Below are 7713 nucleotides of genomic sequence, written 5' to 3' on the forward strand. Positions count from 1 at the left end.
GGAGTGAAATTAAATAGATACCCATGAACTAAGCAATAGAGTTTGATTTCTGTTCAGAGGGCAGTATAGACCTTTGTAAGTAAAGGAAAGCCACATTCAGAACCATATTGGAATAATGAAGGATGGTCCTAAAGTTAAAAACCTCTGTCTTCTGGTGGTTGTTTCACTGCATCTATCAGTCCTTGCTGGACCAAGGGATATGGTGTCCATGAAGGACTTCCTAAGATCTTTTTTTGAAAACTCCTTGGGTACAGGCAATCATTGATCTCAGATTATCATTTCATGACTTCCATGTATACACTGGTATCTGTGGAGAATTCTTAACCCTCTAGAAAGTGGGTGTGATCAATTATTGATTGAAGATTCTCTGATCAATTGTTGTGTATATCACCTGCATTTCTTCTTTTTCAGAGCCCTAGAAAGAAGTAAATGTTAAGTGATATTGGGTACACTTATTTTCACAGAGTTTAAAGGAAATGTAGACTATATGAAAAAGGGTGTTCTGAGACTGACATTCAACCAAGGACCATGTATGGATATAACCTAGAACCTCCACTCAGATGTAGCCTGTGGTAGCTCAGTAACCAATTGGTTTCCCAAAGTGAGGGGAACAAGGACTATTTCTAACAGGAACTCAATGACTGGCTCTTTGGCCTCCCCACCCCCGAAGGGAGGAGCAGTCCTGTTAGGCCACAGAGGAGGGCTTTGCAGCCAGTCCTGAAGATACCTGATAAAACAGGATCAGATGAATGGGGAGGAGGTCCCCCTCTATCAGTGGACTTGGAAAGGGGCACGGTGGAGATGAGGGAGGGAGGGAGGGACTGGGAGGAAATGAGGGATCGGGACACGGCTGGGATACAGAGTTAATAAAATGTAACTGATAAAAACAAAAAGAAAAAGAAAAAGGGTGGGCTCAGGAGGACCTACATGTCTGTTCAGTACTATTTTCACTTCAGGCTCTTGCTTCATGATGGCTGACTTTTTGGGGGACAGAAATAGTGAAAACACTTAAGAAACCACTTCTGGACTCTTGTTTCAAATCCAGCACATTCGTAAGATATATGGTAAAACCAAAGATTTCTTACCAGCAACAAAACTTAGCCAGACGTTCTGCCTCTGTCTGTCCAGCCCCATCCCACCATGTTCCACTCTACTAATTCTCTCTTCAACTCTCTCACATATACACTCTTCCCTCTCTGTATCTAACAAAAGCTTCTCCTAGATATTAGCATAATCTTTGTAATAAAAAAGTGCAGAAGATGCAGTGAGGAATTAGCCTGTGGTCTGAGAGCTAAGGGAAAGAACAAGGGATCTGGTGACCTTTCTAGAAAGCTGAGCTTCAGTGTCCCTGTTTTGGGCCAAGCATCGTTTTATAAATGAAAAACACTGACCTATCATCTTCCAGTCTTGGTTCCTCACTCTAGTCAGATGATACTTACTGGCTTCTTCCTGAGGTTGTTTTTCTTTTTTTCTTTTTGGCAGAGTACCAACAACAATGAAGAAGGAAGACAAGCATCATGGTCACTGAAAGCTCACTTAGAATAATCAGGGGCCTATGGTTATCTGGAGGAAGATGTGAAAGCAACAAGAGACAAATCTTAGGATTCCAGTTATGATGGATTACCTCGTATTTGCTGATTGAAGAATAATTATAATATTTCTTTAGGACAAGAGTCTTGATGGAGAATCCACTACTAGTATTCTGCTAGGCGGACATGCTATTAATCTGATTCCTAATGACTTATTGTTAGACTCATGTATTAATTAATTTCTCAACTCTCCACAAAGGGGCTTATATTTGTGATAGATGGTGATTAACACATATTAACAATTTGCCAAGGTACAGAGAATAAGGGACGATAAACTTCTAGGCCCTACACAAGATATTTATGTTACATCATTTTTCTATTTATTTTTTAAATAAATTACAGTTTATTCACTTTGTGTCCCAGCTCTAGCCTCCTCCCTCATCCCCTCCCAACCCCATCTTCCCTCCCTCACCTCCTCCCATGTCCCTTCACAAGTCCAATGATAGGGGAAGTCTTCCTCCCCTCCCATCTGACACTAGCCTATCAGGTCTCATCAGGACTGGCTGCATGGTCTTCCTCTGTGGCCTGGTAAGGCTGATCCCTGACTAGGGGGAAGTAAATCAAAGAGCCAGCCACTGAGTCCATGTCAGAGACAGTCCTTGTTCCCATTACTGGGGAACCCACTTAGAGACTGAGCTGCCACGGCTACATCTCTGTAGAGGTTCTATGTTATCACCATGCATGGTCCTTGGTTGGAGTATCAGTCTCAGAAAAGACCCCTAGGCCCAGATTTTGTAATTCTGTTGCTCTCCTTGCAGAGCTCCTGTCACCACTAGGTCTTTCTATGTCCCATTCTTTCATAAGATTTCCTGCACTCTGCCCAAAGTTTGGCTATGACTCTTAGCATCTGCTTTGATATCCTGCTGGGTAGAGTCTTTGAGAGGCCCTCTGTGGTAAGCTCCTGTCCTGTTCCCTGTTTTCTCTCTCTTCTGATGTCTTTGCCTTTCTGAGTGAGGATTGATCATCTTACCCAGGGTCCTCCTTCTTGCTTAGCTTCTTTAGGTGTTACAGATTTTATTATGTTTATCCTGTATTATATGTCTAATATCCACTTATTTTTATATTAATTTATTTTTATATTAATTACAGTTTATTCACTTTGTATCCCAGATGTAAGCCCCTCCCTCATCTTCTCCCAATCCCACCCTCCCTCCCTCATCTCCTCCCAAGCCCCTCTCCAAATCCACGGATAGGGGAGGTCCTCCTCCCCTTCCATCTGACCCTAGCTTATCAGGTCTCATCAGAACTAGCTGCATTGTCTTCCTCTGTGGCCTGGCAAGGCTGCTCATCCTTCAGGGGGAGGTGGTCAAAGAGCCAGCCACTGAGTTCATGTAAGAGATAGTCCCTGTTCCCATTACTAGGGAACTTCCTTGGATACTGAGCTGCCATGGGCTACTTCTGAGCAGGGGTACTAGGTTATATCTATGAATTGTCCTTGGTTGGAGTATCAGTCTCAGAAAAGACTCCTATGCCCAGATAGTTTGGTACTATTGCCCTCCTTGTGGAGCTCCTGTCTTCTCCAGGTCTTACTAACTCCCCCTTCTTTCCTAAGATTACCTGCACTCTGCCCAAAGTTTGGTTATGTGTCTCAGCATCTCCTTTGATACATTGCTGGGTAGAGTCTTTCAGAGGCTCTCTGTGGTGAGCTCCTGTCCTGTTCCTTGTTTTCTCCTTTTTCCAATGTCCATCTCATTTGTCTTTCTGAGTGAGGATTCATCATCTCTCCCAGGGTCTTCCTTCTTGCTTGGCTTCTTTAGATGTACAGATTTTTGTAGGTTTATCCTATATTACATGTCTAATATCCACTTATAAGTCAGTTTATATCATGTGTGTCTTTCTGCTTCCAGGATACCTCACTCAGGATGATCTTTTATAGTTACCAATATTTCCCTGCAAATTTCATGATTTCCTTGTTTTTAATTTCTGAGTAGTATTCCATTGTGTAAATGTACCACAATTTCTGTATCCATTCTTCAGTTGAGGGACATCTAGGTTGTTTCCAGATTCTGATTATTATGATAATGCTGCTACAAACACGATTGGGCAAATGTCCTTGTTGTGTACTTGACCATCATTTGGATATATGCCTAGGAGTAGTGTAGCTGGATCTTGAGGTAGCACTGTTACTAATTGTCTGAGAAAGCACCAGATTGTTTTCCAAAGTGGCTGTACAAGTTTACATTCCCACCAGCAATAGAAGAGGGTTCCTCTTTCTCGAGATCCTCTCCAGCATGTGTTGTCATTTGAGTGTGTACTTCTTCCTCAAATGCTCAGGGATCATTGTGAAAGAGTAGAAGACTAGATGGCTGAAAGAGTCTCTGGATCACTGCAAAGATTCAGTGTCTTCTGGACACAGCAGGACACCTGAATATATAAATTTCACAAACAGTTGTAACTGTATGCCCATGCCCAGTGCAAACTCAGCCAGACAAAATTCTAGCATGGAAACAGGAGGTGGACATAAAGTACCATTCCTAAACAAGGAGTTACAGGCAACTGACAGCTACTGGGGGATGGTGTGTTAATTTCAGGAGTGCTGCTACTAGTAAATTGACCGTACCCTACAGATGGCTACACATCCGTGAGTATATGGTAGCCACGTACTACAGTCTCAACATTTCATTTAAAATGAAAGAATCTTTTTAAAAAATACTTGAAAACATGAAATTGGGGTAGAAATTTTTATGAAATTTGAAAATTAATCATTGAACAACATACAAATTTTGACAATCCTCCATGGATAAAGAATATAACTACTGGATGATGATGATGATGATGATGATAATAATAATAATAATAGCCAGCCTGGTGTCTTTAGGTAAAAGGTGCTTGCTGCCAAGCGTGAGGATCTGAATTTTATCCCCTGGATCCCACATGATGAGAAGAAAGAACTGATTCCATCAGGTTGTTCTCTGGCTTCCACACTTGTGCCATGGTACACACACACACACACACACACACACACACACACACACACATACACACTTAAGGAATGCCAAATTTAAAAAGTTAATACAATGTTTCAACAGTATACTTGATAAAATAGCTTAGATTAGGCATTATATACTCTGATGGGAAAATACTAAAACAGAATGAAAATAAATGAAGAAATATGACAAGATTTTTTGATACCATCTTAACGCTGTTATCAGTCATAAAAATTCAAGAATGGGTGGAGGAACATAGGGGTTTTAGTTAGGTATATAGGGGAGGGGGCAGACCTAAAAGAAGTTTGCACAGAGGGATGAATATTATTAAAGTACATTGTATGAAATTCTCAAAGAATTTGTGAAATATTAACAAAAAAGACAGAAAAAAAAACAGAGCTAATAAAAAGAGGAACAAGAGAACTTACGTGTGTGTGTGTGTGGGGGGGAACTATAGAGTGCTCTGAAATCTCCTTCCGATAGCCTGGCCTTCTGACACTCTCTATCCCTGCTGGGCCTCTGCACAGCAGAATCAGAGCTCACATTGATGAACTCATGCACCAATCAGGCCTCCTGCTGTGGACAGTTATAGCCACGGAGGACAGTATCTCCAGCCTGCTATTCCACACCTTTCGTTCTCATCAGGACTCACTAGTATACACCAGGTTTAGGAGCATCGACAGCATGATACTGCTTCCTCTGACAAGAGGCAGAACCAGACCAAAAGTTACAGGATATGAGAGGCTCAAAGACCACAGCGTGCAAAGCCTGCTGACAGAGTACATCAGCCCTCACAATTATTACTTTTTTTCAAAAAAAAAAATGGTTATTTTGCCATGCCTCAACCCTTCATCTTTAGAAATGCTGAACTATCAGCAATAACTTCCTGGTAATGCTTCTTGATGATAAATTGTCCAAGGTGTTCATGAGGACTTGTTTTAAAAATAATTACTTGGAACCTAAGGAGATGGCTCAATGATGGAAACATTTGCTATGTATCCCTCATGGTACAAGAGCCATCCCAGGAACATACTTAAAACTGAAGGACAAGAACTGACTCCACAAAATAATCCACTGACCTCCACACACATGTTGTGGCAAGTACCTCACTCCTATCTTACTCTTCCCTCATAGTATTTTCATTAATAATAAACGAATTACCTAGACAAATTACCTTTTTTCTCATATAATATATCCTAATTATTATTTCTTTGATTCTCTCAGTTCCCCCACACCTCCCCTCCCATTCAGATTCATTCCCTTTTCATCTCTTCTTAGAAAACAAACAGGTTTCTAAGGGGGAAAATATAATATATCATATAATAAGAGAAACAATATCTGTCCTATTGGAGTTGGATAAGACAAAGGAACAGAAGGAAAAGAACCAAGAGAAATCACATGATTCAGAGAGCCATTCATTTGAACACTAAGGAATTCATAGAAACCCCCAAACTGAAGCTGTAACATAATTGCAGAGGACCTGTGCGTGATGTTCTATAGTCTCTGTGAATTCATATGAGCTTTGATCATGATCAGAGGGGTCTTGTCACCTTGGTGTCCTCCATGCCCTCTGGTTCTTACATCTGTCTGTGTACTCTTTCCTCTAAGGAGAGAGATTTGAGGGTGAGTACTCCAAGGTCTCTCACTCTCTGCATAGTTTGGCTATGGGTCTCTGCATTTGTTCCCATCTGTCTTAAGAATGTTATCCTCTGATGATGGCTGAGCAAGACACTGATCTGTGGGTACAGCAGAATGTCATTAGTCATTTTTTTATTGTGTCTTTTTTTTTTCATCAGTAGTGTGTGGTTTTATTTTAGGTCCCTGTCCTATCTAGTCTCACGTTCTTGGTTACCCAAGCAGTGAATACATAGCATATTGGTTTTTCTTACCAATGGGTCTGGGTTACCTCAATCAAGAGGATTTTTTCCAGTTCCATCCACTTACCTGCAGTTTTCATGATGACCCATTTATTTTTGTTTCACTATTTAAAAAAACTAATTTTACATCCTTGTTGTAGCCCCATCCCTCCTCCCCTCCCAGTCCCTCTTCCCCTTCTCCTTTTCTTCAGAAAAGGGTATCTCCCTTTACCATCAACCCCAGTTCATCAAATTGCATCAGGACTGAGCATGTCCTCTTTCCCTGTGGACTGGCGGCAAGGCAGCCCTGCTAGGGGGAAGTGATCAAAAGTGACTCCGTGGCAAGTGACTCCATGTCTGATGCAGTCCCCAGTTCCCTTACTAGAGGACACTCATGAAGCCTAAGCTGCCCATCTGCTACATCTTTGTGGGGGGCCTAGGTATAATTCATGCATGGTCCTTGGATGGTGCTTCAGTCTAAGCAAGCCCCTCTGGGCCCTGGTTAGTTAGCTCATTGGTCTTCTTGTGGAGCTACTAGCACAAGTTCCTTTTTTCTTTCCTCCCACTTTTCCACAAGGCTGCCTATAAATCACCCAGTGTTTGGCTGTGAGTCTTGGCTTCTGTTTCAAGGTGCTGTTAGGTAGAGCCTCTCCGAATACAACCTGGCAGGCTCCTGTCTGCAAGCTTAGCTGAGTATAGTTCATAGTGCCAGGTGTTAGCACTCTGCGATAGGGTAGGTATTCAGTTGTGCCAGGCATTGGTTGGGCATTCCCTCAATCTCTGCTCTATCTTTATCCCTGTATATCTTGTACACAGGGTAAATTTTGGATGATCCATTTTTTTAATGGTTGAGTTCTACTTCATTGTATAAACATAAACATATATATATATATTTACTTCATTCTTCTGTTGATGGAAATCTATGTTGTTTTCAATGTCTAGGTTTTATGAATAGGGAGCAATGAATATGGTTGAGCAAATATCTCTGTGGTAGGATGAAGCATCATTTAGTTATATGCCCAAGAGAGGATAATTGTATCATGAAGTAGGTGATTCCCATTTTCCTGAGGAACCATAACACTGGTTTCCATAGTGGCTGAACAAATTTGCATTCACACTAGCAATAGAAGAAGTCTCCTTTGATTCACACTCTTGTCAGCAAGAGCTGTCATTTGTTTTATTGAACTTTGCCATTCTGACATGTTTTAAGAAGAAATTTCTAAGTTGTCTTGATTTGCATTTCCTCGATGGCTAAAGATATTGGACATTTTTAAAAGTGTATTTCAGCTATATGAGTTAAGTCTTTTGAAAAATCCTGTATGTGTGTCATCTTAAATAGGG

At 41.2% G+C, this 7713-nt stretch overlaps 1 pseudogene; it reads right to left on the reverse strand.

The window, feature by feature from the left end:
- Positions 1–275: 275 nt before the first annotated feature.
- On the reverse strand, positions 276–6473 carry LOC132646978 (killer cell immunoglobulin-like receptor 3DL1; annotated as a pseudogene).
- Between the last annotated feature and the right edge of the window lie 1240 nt (positions 6474–7713).

The sequence above is a fragment of the Meriones unguiculatus genome, chromosome 14 (genome assembly GCF_030254825.1).
Source record: "Meriones unguiculatus strain TT.TT164.6M chromosome 14, Bangor_MerUng_6.1, whole genome shotgun sequence".
Lineage (NCBI taxonomy): Eukaryota > Metazoa > Chordata > Mammalia > Rodentia > Muridae > Meriones > Meriones unguiculatus.